Here is a 17213-nt window from a genome sequence, read left to right as displayed (position 1 = left end):
TAAAATGCATCAAAATCATGGTAAAATCGTGGTAAAGCCACAGCAAAACCATAGGCAATAACATGCATCAAAATCGTGGTAAAATTGTGGCAAAAACACAGGCAATAACATGCCTCAAATCGCGGTAAAATCTCTGTAAAACTGCAGCAAAAGCATAGGCAATAAAATGCATCAAATTCACGGTAAAATCGCGGTAAAGCCACGGCAAAACAGAGGCAATAGAATGCATCAAAATCAAGGTAAAACTGCAGCAAAAACACAGGCAATAACATGCATCAAAATCGCTGTGAAATTGCGGTTTTAGGCTCTGTGTCCATGATCCGGACGTAATAGCACTTTGGACGCAAATTTTTTCTGCGTCCAAAACGTTGCATTCTATTGAACGCAGGTAAATCCACATGTGTTCACTGAACACAGGCAATCACATGCATTAATATCACGGTAAAATTGCGGTAAAACACGGCAAAAACACAGGCAATAAAACGCATCAAAATCACAGTAAAATCACGGTTAAACCACAGCAAAACCGCAGGCAATAAAATGCATCTAAATCACGGTAAAAGTGCTGTAAAACCTTGGCAAAAACACAGGCAATAAAACGCATCAAAATCACGGTAAAATCGCGGTAAAACTGCTGCAAAAACACAGGAAATGCATTAAATCGCGGTAAAATCACTTTAAAACTGCAGGCAATAACATGCATCAAAATTGCAGTAAAACCGTGGCAAAAATGCAGACGATAATATGCATCAAAATTGCGGCAAAAAAACAATGTGTGAACATAGCCCTATTCTGCAAAAAAACATGTTATGTGCGTACGTTCAGGAATTGCTTGCAGAAATTTCTCCAGTGTTTCTGCACCTCTTGGCAGCAAACATGCGATTTGATGCGTTTTTTTGTGCTTTTTTGCCTGTGGATTTGCCATGCCTTTTATCAAATGCATTGCATAGACAAAAACATATGCGGAAATGCACAAAGAATGGACATGCTGCGTTTTTTTCCGCATATGAAATCTGGTCAGGAAAATTCCTGATCATGTGCACCGAACTTGAAAAATGTCATAGGAAGTCATGGGATAAGTATGCAATGCGTTTTGGCTCATTTCCGCATGGAAACAATGGACAAAAAATGCACAAAAAACAAACTGTGTAAACTTAACCAATGCAAAGCACAAAATCCTGATAAAAAGAAACCAAGATGTGTGCATGAGATTTCTGGAATTATGGAAGACTTAGGCTGAGTGCACACAATGTGGTTTTAATGCATTTCCGCTGTGTTTTTTCCTCATTAAAACTGCTTGGTAATAGGTCTGCCATGTACAGCAATGATAATCCGCATGTGCTGTGCACATGATGCAGAAATTTCCGCTCCGGAATATCATTGCGGCAAAAACCGCTGCATAATCAACTCCGGCGCGATACCGGGGCGAATTTGCGCCCATTGACTTGCATTGAAACACACCAAATCTGCATGTATAATATCTATACATGCGGATTTGCTGCGTTTCAATGAAAATCTCGCTGCGGCTTGTACCCGGGTCGGGAGAGGAGACTGCTACCCCTCTCATCCGACCGCTGCTCTGCCTGATAGCAGTGAGAGCATCGTGGATGGGAGGAGCAGCAGTCTGCTCTTCCCAGCCCACGTGCCCATGGTAGTTAAAAAAAGAATAAAAAACTAAAAAGAAAAGAAAAAACCTTTATACTTACCTGTCCGGCGGCCCCCGGAGTCCTCCCGGTCCCTGGCGGCAATCCTCTCTCATCGGTGTCCAGCGGTACACTGCAGGGCGCGGGCTTGCACCCCGCAGTGTATTGCCAAGACCTGCGGTGACGTCACTGATCACCTGATGGTCACGCGACCATCAGCTGATCGGTGATGTCAGCGATCACCTGATGGTCTTGTGACCACCAAATGATCTGTGACGTCAGCGGTCGTGTGACCATCAGCTGATCAGTGCCAGCATCAATCAGCTGATGGTCACGTGACCATCAGCTTATTGCTGACGCCGGTAATCGGTCTCATGACCAATCAGCTGATGCTCACCGTGGGGACATTCACAAGAATGTTCCCACATTCTCTAGCTCATCAACTGATCTTCAGGTGATGAACCCCAGTGACCTCCTTCAGCATGGATTTTACACCGTTGTCAGTATACTGTGTTTTATTCTACAGCAGTGACATCAGTGATGGCTGATTTCACTGCTATAGAAGTGACCTGGATCGTCGTGGGACACTTGTTGGCAGTACGTGGATTGCGTCATTGACGGTGGACAGGTGAGGAATATCGTTGATTTTATTTTTACGCTTTTTTTCAGGAGATGGAGGGCTTCGCGGAGGCGTGTAATAAAAAATCTTGTACAGCCGTGTGTGTTTTATTTCATTAAAATACTTTATTCTGGCTGTGTCTTTTATTGAAGAAGCGGCGACCATTTTACCACGCGGCTAGTAATGGGGCATCTTATAGATGCCCTCCATTACTAACCTGGGCTTCACGTCAGCCAACAATATAAGGCTGACATGAACCCCAACCCCATTACCCCACTCGCCACCGCTACAGGGCAGTTGGAAGGGCGAGGCTAAGCACCAGATTTGGAGCATCTTATGGATGCGCCATTTCTGGGACTGCTGAAGGGTGATATTAATAGCTTCGGAGGGGGCTATTATTCATGGCCCCTTCCATGGCTAGTAATATCAGCTCGCAGCTGTCTGTTTAGCCTTTGCTGGTTAAATTTTAAGGGGGACCCCACGTCAATCTTTTACTGGGGTCCCCCTGTAATTTAGCCAGTAAAAGCTAAACAAACAGCTGCAGGCTGATATTAATAGCCATGGAACATTGTTGGCTAATGGCCCCTTCCGCGGCTATTAATATCAGCCCCCAGAGGTCGGCTTTCCCACTGCTGGTTATAAAAATGACTCGGGAGCGCACGCCATTTTTTTTTTAAATTTTAGGCTCTGTGCCCATAATTCAGATGCAGCAGTGCTTTGGATCAAATTTTTGTGCGTCCAAAACATTGCATTCTATTGAATGCAAGTAAATCCACATGTGTTCACTGAACCATGCGGATTTACCGCATACTATACATTCAAGTGGTCAAATTTCTGTTGCGGAGACTAGCGACTCCACAAGAGAAATTGACATGCTGCGGTCCTGAAAGATGTGCTGCATGTCAGTGTCCACGGGTGGTTCGCAGCCTCTGATGCATGCATAGCAGACATTGGATTTCTAGAGATCCCATTCACTATGCTGTAACATCTGGATGCTGCGGTTTTCACGCTGTATATACACGCAGAGTCAAACCTGCAGTGGCTTCTGATCATGGCCACGTACCCAAACTCACCCACAGCAGGTCAATTTCTGTAGCAGACACGCTATTCTGCGCTCCAGATTTTGACTGATTGAAGTGTCATTAAATGCGGTGGATTCACATGTACCAACAACAAAAGTGTGGCATTAGAACACCACGTTTTGAACACAACATAAATACGTTGTGTCCAAAGCACAGCTGAGTGCTGATCTGGGGATGTAGTGGCTAATGAACCAGCTGTGAGATGTTATTTAATGGCAAGGGACCATGTTTGCCTAATAGCACATTCCTAGGCTAAAATTAACAGCTCACAGCAGTCGCATAAATTACATGAATAGAAATGCTAATGAAGATTGGGTGAATGGGACAAGTTGACTTTTGTTTGGTGATGTCAAGGTGTCAGTCAGACCTTTTCCCAAACTTTAATTAAAGTAAAGAAACACACAAACACAATGTAAACACTTAATTTGAAATACAACAGACCCATTATTCAATCATTTAAATTAACCAATATACTCACCCCAGTTCTTATGGTAATCCGAGGGCTTAAGCAATGTCCCACCAAATAACATTATTTAGCTCCAAAAATGATTTATTGATGCTCAAAAATGCTTCAAAAACCGCTTTAAAAAACACATGGAAAAACGCATGGAAAAATGCGTCAAAAACGCATGTAAATCTGCATGCATTTTTTTCTGCCAGGGAGAGGCAAAAATGCTCAGGAAACTTCTGCTTTAATTCCTGAACATGTTCACATACCCCTTGCTGAGACTATAAAATGCAGCAGAAAATTAGCATAAAAAAGCATAAAAAATGCTGAAAAAACACAATATGGGAACATGTCACTTCTTCCAGCATTTTTTCAGCGTTTTTCACTCATTGGAAAAAATGGGTGTTGAAAAAAAGCAGGAAAAAATGACCAAAAACGCAGGTGTCAGTTTTTTCAGTGTTCATTAGCGTTTTTTTGTGCCAAAACCTGGAAAACCCGCATGTGGATCCACAGGAGAAATTGACATGCTGCAGTCTGGAAAGACGTGCCACATGTCAGTTTCAGCGGGTGATCCGCAGGTACACAGAGACGCATAGTGGACATGGGATTTGAACAAATCCCATCCACTAAGCAGTAAAATCTGGCCACTTCAGTTTGCACGCAGAACAAGTGCGCTGAATCCAATCCGCAGCGAAGACTGATCGTGTGTGCTTACCCTCAGTACATGCATAAAGAGACAAAAGGACAGTGAAAAAACAGCACCAAAACCAAAGCAAGAAAGCAAGAAAAATCCTGGACAAACCTTACTTGTAAGACATCAGGATTTGCTGCAGAAAAAAAAACGCATTGCTTTCTTTCTGCGTTTTTTTTTGCTTTTTTATGCAAATTTGCAGCTGTATTTTACAGTATCAGCAAAGTCTATGAGAGTCCAGAAATCTCATGCACGCATCTTGTTTTTTTTTTGTCAGGATTTTGTGCTTTGCATGGTTTTTTGCAGAATAGGGCTATGTTCACACATTACGTTTTGCCGTGATTTTACCTCGATTTTGATGAATGTTATTGCCTATGCTTTTGCCGTGATTTTATCGCATTTTTTGTCATGACTTTGATGCATTTTTTCAGTGTATTCAATGCACAGAGAATTGACATACTGAAGATTATTTTCCTTTTTGGCTTTTGGTGCTTATTGCCTGCATTTTTAACCCATTAAATCACTGAAAAAACTTTGCAAAAAATGCTGGCAAAAATGCACAGAGAATTGACATGTTGATGATTATTTTTTGCACCAAATCCGCAAGTCAAAAAATACTCAAGGTGTGCATGACACTTCACGATTCTCGTTTCCTTTGATGCTGAGTTTTTGGTATGGTTTTTTAAATGTGTATTTGTACAGCAATGAATGTTTTTGGAGTTAAATAAAGATATTTGAAAATAGAAACATGGGACATCGCTTTAAGGCTATGTGCAAACGGTCAAGAGCCGCTTCGGGTTTGATGCTGCGTGCTTATGCAACGTCAAACCCGCAGCATCCAGATGTTACAGCATAGTGGATGGGATTTGTAGAAATCGTATGTCCACTATGAGTTCATCTGAGGCTGAAGATCACTCGAGGACACGGACATGCTCCCCGTCTTTCCAGACCGCACAATGTCAATTTCTCTTTTGGAGTCACTAGTGTCTGCAAGAGAAATCTTATCAGTACAATATATTGAATGCGGTGAATCTACATGGTTCAATGAACACATGCGGATTCACATGCGTTCAATAGAATGTAGCGCTTTGGAAGCAGCATAAAGTATACTGCATCCAAAGCGCTGCTTATCTGGATCGTGTGTACATACCCTAACCCTTGAATTACCGTCGTACCAGGGGTGAGTATTTTCGCTGCGTCCAAAATTCTGCATTCTAGTGCCATACTTGTTTTGTCAGAACATGCGGATCCAGCCCATATAATGACATTTCAATCGGTCAAAATCTGCAGCGGAGAGTTGCTTCTCCGCTACAGAAATTGACATGCTGCGGGTGAGGTTACACAGCATGAAAAACAAGCACAGTAGGAAATGTATTTCTTATAAATGAAATAAAATGAAGAATTAAATAAAAAAAATGCCGTGGGCTCCCGCGTCATTTTCATAAGCAGCAGAGGGAAAGCTGACCGCTGGAGGCTGATATTAGAAGCTGGGGAGGAGGCCATTAGCCAATGATGTTCTCTGGCTATTAATATCAGCCCACAGCTGTTTGTTTAGCCTGCACTGGCTAGATTACAGGAGGACCCCAAAAAAATTCACGTGATGTCCCCCTTAAAATCTAACCAGCAAACGCTAAACAGACAGCTGCGGGCTGATATTAATATCCAGGGAAGGGGCCATGGATTCTAGCCCCCTCTGTGGCTATTAATATCACCCCTCAGCAGTCCCAGAAACGGCACATCCATAAGATGCACCAAATCTGGCGCTTAGCCTCTGCTCTTCCCTCTGCTGGATAATTTAGCTAGTCAGAAGCCTTTAGATGTGGCATCATGTATAGCCAGGAGGTAATGCTCAAGGAAATGGTCCTATATGGTCTGCTACTCACTCATCACTGACCTTAAGTGCTATAGGTGCCATCTATATATACTGCTAGCTGGTGTGCTATCTGACTAACTACTTCCTAGAGGCATTATAGGCTCTTTCTATATTCTTCTCATCAACTTAATGATATATTAATACACTGTGTTCCAAATTATTATGCAAAAAGGGTTTAGGAGTGATAAGGCAAGGATTGTTTTGTTTGTTAGTTAAACTCATTGATGGTGATGTGTGTCAGGGCTCATTATATCACTGTAAGCAATTGCAGACACCTGTGCTAGAAAGTTTGGCAGGTGTGTCCAATGAAAGGCAAGACTATTTAAGAAGGCTGTCCCACATTATTAAGAAGCCTTCATTTTCTGCCAAAATGGGAAAGAAAAAGCATGTGTCAGCTGCTGAAAAGCAACAAATTGTGGAGTGTTTAGGTCAAGGCATGACTACAATCAACATTGCCAAGACACTTCATCGTGATCATCGCATAATCAAGAAGTATGTAGCTGATTCACAGTACACACGTGTGCGTGCTGATAAGGGAAAATTGAGGACTCTTTCCTACAGGCAATTACGTCAGGTTAAAAGTGCAGCGGCAAAAAGCCTTGTCATAGCAGCAGACAAGTTTTTGAAGCTGCTGGTGCCTCCAACATCCCCCGAACAACAAGATGCAGGGTCTTTCAGAGGTTTGCAGCTGTGCAATCCTGTAGACTTCCTCTATTCACTGCACACAAGCAGAAACGGCTCCAGTGGGCCAAACAATACATGAAGACTGACTTCAAAACTGTTTTGTTAACCGATGAGTGCTGTGCAATGCTCAATGGTCCAGATAGATGGAGTGCAGGATGGCTGGTTGATGGACACCCATGCAAACACGGCTACGGCTCCAACAAGGAGGAGGTGAGTAATGTTTTGGGCTGGAATCATGGGGAGAGAGATTGTCGGCAGCTTTAGGATCCCTGAGGGGGTAAAGATGAGCTCCATAATGTATGTTGAGTTTCTCAAAAAGCACTTCCTGCCATGGTTCAAGAAGAAGAACCGTGCATTCCGCAGCAAGATCATTTTCATGCATTATAATGCACCATCTCATGCTGCACATAACACAACTGCATCTCTGGCTGCTATGGGCATAAAAGGGGACAAACTTATGGTGTGACCCCCATGCTCCCCTGACCTCAACCCCATTGAGAACCTCTGGAGCATCATCAAAAGGAGCGTCTATGATGGCGGGAGGCAGTTCACATCTAAGCAACAGCTCTGGGAGGGTATTCTGTCCTCATGCAAAACAATTGAAGCAGAAACCATCCAAAACCTGACAAATTCAATGGACGAGAGAGTTCAGAAGCTCCTTTTGAACAAGGGGTCCTATGTGCAAATGTAACATCATCTAGAATAAAGTTTTGAGTTGAAAACTGTTTGATTTCAGTTTGTAATAACCTGCTAATGCTTATAATGTCAAAAATGACCATTTTTTTGTTCTTTATTAAAATGAAAAGGTTGAAAACTCTGCTGTGCATAATAATTTGGAGCATGCATTTTGAGTGCAGTTTGAGTGTTTTATTTTTTTAAAAATATACTGTTATCAAAGGCAGTTTGTACAAAAACCTTTCAATTTTACTCTAATAGTTATTTGACTGGAAAATTACAATGACTGCAATTCACATAGGTAATTTGGTAAAATCTGAGAAAATATTATTTGCATAATAATTTGGAACAAAGTGTAGACAGTGTTCTAGAAACTTATAGCACCAGCACTTTATAGACTTTATTGTATTTATGGGTACATTTCAAAAACTAGTCTTTAGAGTTTAGAGCACCAGAACTTTCTAAATACATACCCCATAACAATGAGATTTCAACAAAACAGGGATATATGGCTATAGCATTTTGTATCTTTTTCTATTCTTCTAGTATTAGGGCCGTATAGGTCTAAGAGGCATAGCCACCGAGGAGTGAGGGCGCCACTGGCGTAGGATTAAGGGTGCCAACCTCCGCTGTCAGGTAGGGCTGAGCTTGAGTGAGTGATAGGGACATTTAGTTCCTTTTTTTATAGACTTTTTTCACCTGGGTGATGTGGGAACATTAAAATGCCGGCGCCACCCCCCACACATCCACAGCCATGTGTCCTATTCAACGCACAAGTGTGGCAGGTGGCAGGCATGACCACTACTACCACAAAGATCTGACCCAGGGAAGGCAGGGAATTTAAAATCATGCATTATATTGCATGCAGTACAACGCATGTCGTGTACCATGCTACTTGTCCATGTGGACTTATATACGTGGGCCTCACGTCCCGTGAATTACGGGTTCGTACACGGGAACACGTGAGGGATATACATGCAGCAGCAAAAGTGCAGGACATGACACTACTCAAGACCATACCCTGACACTTTAGGTCCCACCATGCCTGCGATCCAGATGGCCTGAAAGTCAGGAGCATCGATCGTGTTCATGGTGGCACCAGGGGTGGTGATCTTAAAAAATCACTGGCACAGCTTGAATGCCGGTGGATAGTTAAGTTGGGCACTATGACTCCGTCTGGTCTGAATGAAAAATTAAGCTTTTCACCTTTTTTTGTGAATTTCACATCTTACCCATTCATTATCCCTCTCCTTATCCCCCTCCTCTGTGGCTTTCTTTCTTGTACTCTCCTTATAGATTTGCTTTGTAGATTAACCTCCCTGGTTTTTGCTTTTTTAAATTATTAATTTTGCTTGTTCTGTGTTTGTCTATTTCTATTTAGCGTTCTCCTTATTCATATCGCCTACCATCAACTGTGCACCCTGTGCCTGATTTCATTATGCTCATCATGGAAAAAACACTTCAATGTCATCTGTGGCAGCGCTCCATTGACTATGATTTGACACTATGTACAAGATATGTATTAATCGATGTATTGAAATTTGTATGCACACAATTGTGATATACATCATACTGTAATTTTTGTGCATGTATGTATTCTGTGTATGAGCGCTACCCACACATGCTTGCTTGTTTATATGCTCAATTTATAGTAATGACATAGTACCTGTATGAGTGATTTTATTTGGGTGCGCAGGCGCGCGGTTGTCTCCACAAGCCCCGTCCCGAACGGCATCACTGACGTCACAGGAAGTATTCTTCCTGACACGCACCGCTCACATGATTGGCCGAACGGGGCGGAAATGACGTCTGTGACTCCGCCCCCATGCACCGCATTAGGGTTTGTCATCGTATGCACCAGTTTGGCGGTACATATAAAAGTATGCCGGATACACAGAAAATACAGGCCCCCCGATGAAGCCCACGTGAAACGCGCATAGGGGTTCCTGTTTGCTTGACCTATTTCGGCACTGCAGCACTTTATGGGTGAGTTTACTTGTCATACATTTTACTCTGTTTTCCTGGACAGGAGACCCTTTTTGAGCTAACAATGGTTTATTGTATAGGGAATTCATAATAGACTATAAAACATTCTCCTGACATGGAATCTGTTCCCTTTGCCTATTAGCCATTCCAAGTGTCCAGATACCCCACATGCAACAATATATGACATAAGTGGTGCCAAATTAGTCACACGTTTGTGTCTTTTTATCCTTTACCTTTCACAATTATTTGTAGAATTAACTGTTTTTTAATGGATCTAATAAATGTTATTACGTTTTATATACATTACTGTTGTTTTGACTGCTTCTTGGGTCACTACTCCTTTTTGTTCAGCATTGTTTCAAAGATCTGACCCATGCCCAGTGTACTGGGTTCCCTACACACTGCGTGTCACACATACACAACACAATCTACTATACCAAGGGCAATAATATGCCAGTAATACAACAAAAAAGGAACAAACTGCCACACAGACCACGTATTACCACTACATAGTAACCTAATAGTACCACATACAATGGTCAAATACTGCCAGACTTGATATTACCACCACATAGTGACTGAATAATACTACATAAAAGGAACCAATACCATCACACTATGGCCAGACCACATATTTCTAACACATAGTGCACACCTGTGCCCCTGTTAGTTTCCAGAGACCAGAAGTTAGGGAGAATCTGATGTGACATCACAGGAAGCAGGAGATTCTCAGCCATAGATCATGTGACCAGGAGAACAGCTCAGGTTACAGAAGGATTTTACAGCGTGACGGATTTAGTAAAGAGCTTATCTATGGCAGTTCGTTCACTTGGAGGGGGCATGTAATGTAGTGGTCAACCCCTTTAACAAAAACATAGTATTAACACTAATATGACCACGAGTGACATTATACACAGGAGCTCTGTATATAGTGTAGAGTCTAAGTGTACAAGTGCTGAACTTGAGAATCATGTTTGCAAATCAAATTTACTGCAAAATTAACTTCGTAAAACCAAAACCTAATATACAACGGCAGAATTGCATTTTTTTACAATTTCACCTTGCTTGGAATAATTTTTTTCCCATTTTTCATTATATGACATGGTCAAAAGAATGGATTAATTCAAAACTACTTTTCCCGCAAAAAACAAGCTCTCCTATAGCTGTATTGACATAAAAGCATATGGAAGAAGAAAGGGAAAAACAGAAGCGCCAAAAATGAAAAATTGTCCAGTCCAGAAAAACAATAAAAAAGCTTGTAAGTAAATGCAGGAGTAGACAGCTGTTTAATATTCTTGTACCCTAAAAAAATTATTAAATAAATGCATTAAAAGGGTTCCCACATCTTCTATCTTCAGGAGAGCACCACTACTCTGTCTCCTGCCTTTCTGATAATTGACAATTTGGACAAGTGGCATTGCAAAGCTACTGGCACAAGCTGTGTACTACATATGCTACTATGTGAGTCAGCTTTGCCTCTGCAGCACAGGGTACTGAAGTTCATAGAATAAATCAATTTAAAAAGCTTCAGAGTAGCGCTTACAAGCAGTACAACAAAGAGCTTGTAAGCAATGCACTCATTGACTAGGAGACCATCCACTTCTGATACACTTCAGCAGTGGCCAATAACTTAAGCAATTAACAGTAAATTACACAATTAAAAATCCCTTGATTCTTGAGAATGGAGAAGATTTTTTAATAATAGGTAAATTACAAATTCCCTTGTTTTGCAATTTTCCCCTTTTAAAAATATGATACAATCCACTTAAAGGGAATCTTTCACCAATTTTTGCTATGTAATTTGATGACAGCATGAGGTAGGGGTTTAAACACTGAGTTCAGTGATGTATCACTTACTAGGCTGTGTGCTGTTGGTTACGTACAATGAAGGTTTTATCACTAGGACATTATCATTTCCCAGACTAGCTGCCTCATGCCAAGTTATCTGCCAGGTTCCCTTCTCTAATAAGCTGCTCACTGTTTATAGACAATAATCCTATCAAAGGCTCACATTACCAGTACATCTTTTGAGTAAAAGTGATGCAACATACAGTACAGACCAAAAGTTTGGACACACCTTCTCATTTAAAGATTTCTCAGTATTTTCATGACTATGAAAATTGTACATTCACACTGAAGGCATCAAAACTATGAATTAACACATGTGGAATTATATACTTAACAAAAAAGTGTGAAACAACTGAAAATATGTCTTATATTCTAGGTTCTTCAAAGTAGCCACCTTTTGCTTTGATGACTGCTTTGCACACTCTTGGCATTCTCTTGATGAGCTTCAAGAGGTAGTCACCGGAAATGGTCTTCCAACAATCTTGAAGCAGTTCCCAGAGATGCTTAGCACTTGTTGGCCCTTTTGCCTTCACTCTGCGGTCCAGCTCACCCCAAACCATCTCGATTGGGTTCAGGTCTGGTGACTGTGGAGGCCAGGTCATCTGGCGTAGCACCCCATCACTCTCCCTCTAGGTCAAATAGCCCTTACACAGCCTGGAGGTGTGTTTGGGGTCATTGTCCTGTTGAAAAATAAATGATGGTCCAACTAAACGCAAACCGGATGAAATAGCATGCCGCTGCAAGATGCTGTGGTAGCCATGCTGGTTCAGTATGCCTTCACTTTTGAATAAATCCCCAACAGTGTCACCAGCAATGCACCCCCACACCATCACAACTCCTCCTCCATGCTTCACAATGGGAGCCAGGCATGTAGAGTCCATCCGTTCACCTTTTCTGCGTCGCACAAAGACACGGTGGTTGGAACCAAAGATCTCAAATTTGGACTCATCAGACCAAAGCACAGATTTCCACTGGTCTAATGTCCATTCCTTGTGTTCTTTAGCCCAAACAAGTCTCTTCTGCTTGTTGCCTGTCCTTAGCAGTGGTTTCCTTGCAGCTATTTTACCATGAAGGCCTGCTGTACAAAGTATCCTCTTAACAGTTGTTGTAGAGATGTGTCTGCTGCTTGAACTCTGTGTGGCATTGACCTGGTCTCTAATCTGAGCTGCTGTTAACCTGCGATTTCTGAGGCTGGTGACTTGGATAAACATCCTCAGAAGCAGAGGTGACTCTTGGTCTTCCTTTCCTGGGGCGGTCCTCATGTGAGCCAATTTCTTTGTAGCGCTTGATGGTTTTTGCAACTGCACATGGGGACACTTTCAAAGTTTGCCCAATTTTTCGGACTGACTGACCTTCATTTCTTAAAGTAATGATGGCCACTCGTTTTTCTTTACTTAGCTGCTTTTTTCTTTCCATAATACAAATTCTAATAGTCTATTCAGTAGGACTATCAGCTGTGCATCCACCAGACTTCTGCACAACACAACTGATGGACCCAACCCCATTTATAAGGCAAGAAATCCCACTTATTAAACCTGACGGCACACTTGTGAAGTGAAAACCATTTCCGGTGACTACCTCTTGAAGCTCATCAAAAGAATGCCAAGAATGTGCAAAGCAGTCATCAAAGCAAAAGGTGGCTACTTTGAAGAACCTAGAAAATAAGACATATTTTCAGTTGTTTCACACTTTTTTGTTAAGTATATAATTCCACATGTGTTAATTCATAGTTTTGATGCCTTCAGTGTGAATGTACAATTTCCATAGTCATGAAAATACAGAAAAATCTTTAAATGAGAAGGTGTGACCAAACTTTTGGTCTGTACTGTAGGTGTAATAAAAATGGTACATATGTGTATGGATCTCTGCATAGATGAAATACCTGTACTGATTGCCAAGATGGCAAGTTCAGCGTGATTAGCATGAAGAGCAAAATAGGAAAAATGCACAAAGGAAACAAAGAGTACAAAGATAAAAACAAAATTATTAATTCATATTAGAGATGTACAGGATGGCATAAACAAGGACGTCTCCTCTCATTGGCTTAATATAACTTTTTAAACTCTGCCTACCACTGTGATACCCTCCCCCAGAATAAGGCACGCCAGCCGAAATGCGCATTGGGGGGGTGGCACCGCAGTATTTGATCAATGTAATTTACTAATGGTACCCATACACATGCCTTTTGCAAGAGTGATATAAATTTCTTCCACATGACCATCTTACTTAGCAAGGATTTTGGAACCTGACTGCTCCAAAGCGCTATAGAATTCGATTACACACATTCTTTGTGTTGCCTAGAGGTTCCTTGTAGCCATCTGTCCATGTCCTGATCTCTTTTTTTATTGTACACATCTCTTGCATGTTTCATGGAATATACCTATTTAATGCCTTGCTTTACTGCAGTGCCATTGCTTTGGTCTTTCTTTTGTCATTACCCTTGTTTATAGCATCCTGTACATTTTTTATATGAATTAATAAATATTGGTTTTATCTTTTTACCCAGTGGTTCCTTGATGCTTTTTTCCTGCTTTGCTTTTCATGTTTATATACAATGTACATAAAGATCCTGGTGTGGGTGGGGTAAGGCTTTGAGCTCTGCTACACCTAAAAATTCTAGCAAAAAAGAAGCAAGACAAAAATATATATCATACCCTACCATAATTATATATAAATGTAAAGCAAAGTTGCATAATAAATATAGGGTACTTAGTGAACTATTTTTGATCAAAAAAAGTATACAAGCCGTCCCACCAGCGGCAAGGTGACCCTAAATTGGGACGGTACCTATACTGCCTATATTAAAAACCTTACTGTATATCAAAGTTGAAGTAATGCATATAAAAGGGTAGACAAATAGGACCGGGTCCCAACTCCAGACCACCTAGGCCCGTGGTAAGCTACATATATACCAATCAGCTCAACAAAGGGCATGCCACACCCTTAAATTGCACAGAATGCAAACAAGTCAAACAACCAGACAATGTGAACTGAGGTCTAAGATGGCAGACATACAAGAAACAGAGGCATGTTCACACTAGCAAAAAAGAAGCAAGACAAAAATATATCTCATACCCTACCATAATTATATATAAATGTAAAGCAAAGTTGCATAATAAATATAGGGTACTTAGTGAACTATTTTTGATCAAAAAAAGTATACAAGCCGTCCCACCAGCGGCAAGGTGACCCTAAATTGGGACGGTACCTATACTGCCTATATTAAAAACCTTACTGTATATCAAAGTTGAAGTAATGCATATAAAAGAGTAGACAAATAGGACCGGGTCCCAACTCCAGACCACCTAGGCCCGTGGTAAGCTACATATATACCAATCAGCTCAACAAAGGGCATGCCACACCCTTAAATTGCACAGAATGCAAACAAGTCAAAAAAACAGACAATGTGAACTGAGGTCTAAGATGGCAGACATACAAGAAACAGAGGCATGTTCACACTAGCAAAAAAGAAGCAAGACAAAAATATATCTCATACCCTACCATAATTATATATAAATGTAAAGCAAAGTTGCATAATAAATATAGGGTACTTAGTGAACTATTTTTGATCAAAAAAAGTATACAAGCCGTCCCACCAGCGGCAAGGTGACCCTAAATTGGGACGGTACCTATACTGCCTATATTAAAAACCTTACTGTATATCAAAGTTGAAGTAATGCATATAAAAGGGTAGACAAATAGGACCGGGTCCCAACTCCAGACCACCTAGGCCCGTGGTAAGCTACATGTATACCAATCAGCTCAACAAAGGGCATGCCACACCCTTAAATTGCACAGAATGCAAACAAGTCAAAAAAACAGACAATGTGAACTGAGGTCTAAGATGGCAGACATACAAGAAACAGAGGCATGTTCACACTAGCAAAAAAGAAGCAAGACAAAAATATATCTCATACCCTACCATAATTATATATAAATGTAAAGCAAAGTTGCATAATAAATATAGGGTACTTAGTGAACTATTTTTGATCAAAAAAAGTATACAAGCCGTCCCACCAGCGGCAAGGTGACCCTAAATTGGGACGGTACCTATACTGCCTATATTAAAAACCTTACTGTATATCAAAGTTGAAGTAATGCATATAAAAGGGTAGACAAATAGGACCGGGTCCCAACTCCAGACCACCTAGGCCCGTGGTAAGCTACATATATACCAATCAGCTTAACAAAGGGCATGCCACACCCTTAAATTGCACAGAATGCAAACAAGTCAAAAAACCAGACAATGTGAACTGAGGTCTAAGATGGCAGACATAAAAGAAACAGAGGCATGTTCACACTAGCAAAAAAGAAGCAAGACAAAAATATATCTCATACCCTACCATAATTATATATAAATGTAAAGCAAAGTTGCATAATAAATATAGGGTACTTAGTGAACTATTTTTGATCAAAAAAAGTATACAAGCCGTCCCACCAGCGGCAAGGTGACCCTAAATTGGGACGGTACCTATACTGCCTATATTAAAAACCTTACTGTATATCAAAGTTGAAGTAATGCATATAAAAGGGTAGACAAATAGGACCGGGTCCCAACTCCAGACCACCTAGGCCCGTGGTAAGCTACATATATACCAATCAGCTCAACAAAGGGCATGCCACACCCTTAAATTGCACAGAATGCAAACAAGTCAAAAAACCAGACAATGTGAACTGAGGTCTAAGATGGCAGACATACAAGAAACAGAGGCATGTTCACACTAGCAAAAAAGAAGCAAGACAAAAATATATCTCATACCCTACCATAATTATATATAAATGTAAAGCAAAGTTGCATAATAAATATAGGGTACTTAGTGAACTATTTTTGATCAAAAAAAGTATACAAGCCGTCCCACCAGCGGCAAGGTGACCCTAAATTGGGACGGTACCTATACTGCCTATATTAAAAACCTTACTGTATATCAAAGTTGAAGTAATGCATATAAAAGGGTAGACAATTAGGACCGGGTCCCAACTCCAGACCACCTAGGCCCGTGGTAAGCTACATATATACCAATCAGCTCAACAAAGGGCATGCCACACCCTTAAATTGCACAGAATGCAAACAAGTCAAAAAAACAGACAATGTGAACTGAGGTCTAAGATGGCAGACATACAAGAAACAGAGGCATGTTCACACTAGCAAAAAAGAAGCAAGACAAAAATATATCTCATACCCTACCATAATTATATATAAATGTAAAGCAAAGTTGCATAATAAATATAGGGTACTTAGTGAACTATTTTTGATCAAAAAAAGTATACAAGCCGTCCCACCAGCGGCAAGGTGACCCTAAATTGGGACGGTACCTATACTGCCTATATTAAAAACCTTACTGTATATCAAAGTTGAAGTAATGCATATAAAAGGGTAGACAAATAGGACCGGGTCCCAACTCCAGACCACCTAGGCCCGTGGTAAGCTACATATATACCAATCAGCTCAACAAAGGGCATGCCACACCCTTAAATTGCACAGAATGCAAACAAGTCAAAAAACCAGACAATGTGAACTGAGGTCTAAGATGGCAGACATACAAGAAACAGAGGCATGTTCACACTAGCAAAAAAGAAGCAAGACAAAAATATATCTCATACCCTACCATAATTATATATAAATGTAAAGCAAAGTTGCATAATAAATATAGGGTACTTAGTGAA

The sequence above is a fragment of the Phyllobates terribilis genome, unplaced genomic scaffold, assembly GCF_046119375.1.
Source record: "Phyllobates terribilis strain yellow unplaced genomic scaffold, ASM4611937v1 Scaffold_4__5_contigs__length_816908805, whole genome shotgun sequence".
Taxonomy (NCBI): Eukaryota; Metazoa; Chordata; class Amphibia; order Anura; family Dendrobatidae; genus Phyllobates; species Phyllobates terribilis.
This window is presented reverse-complemented; position numbering follows the sequence as displayed.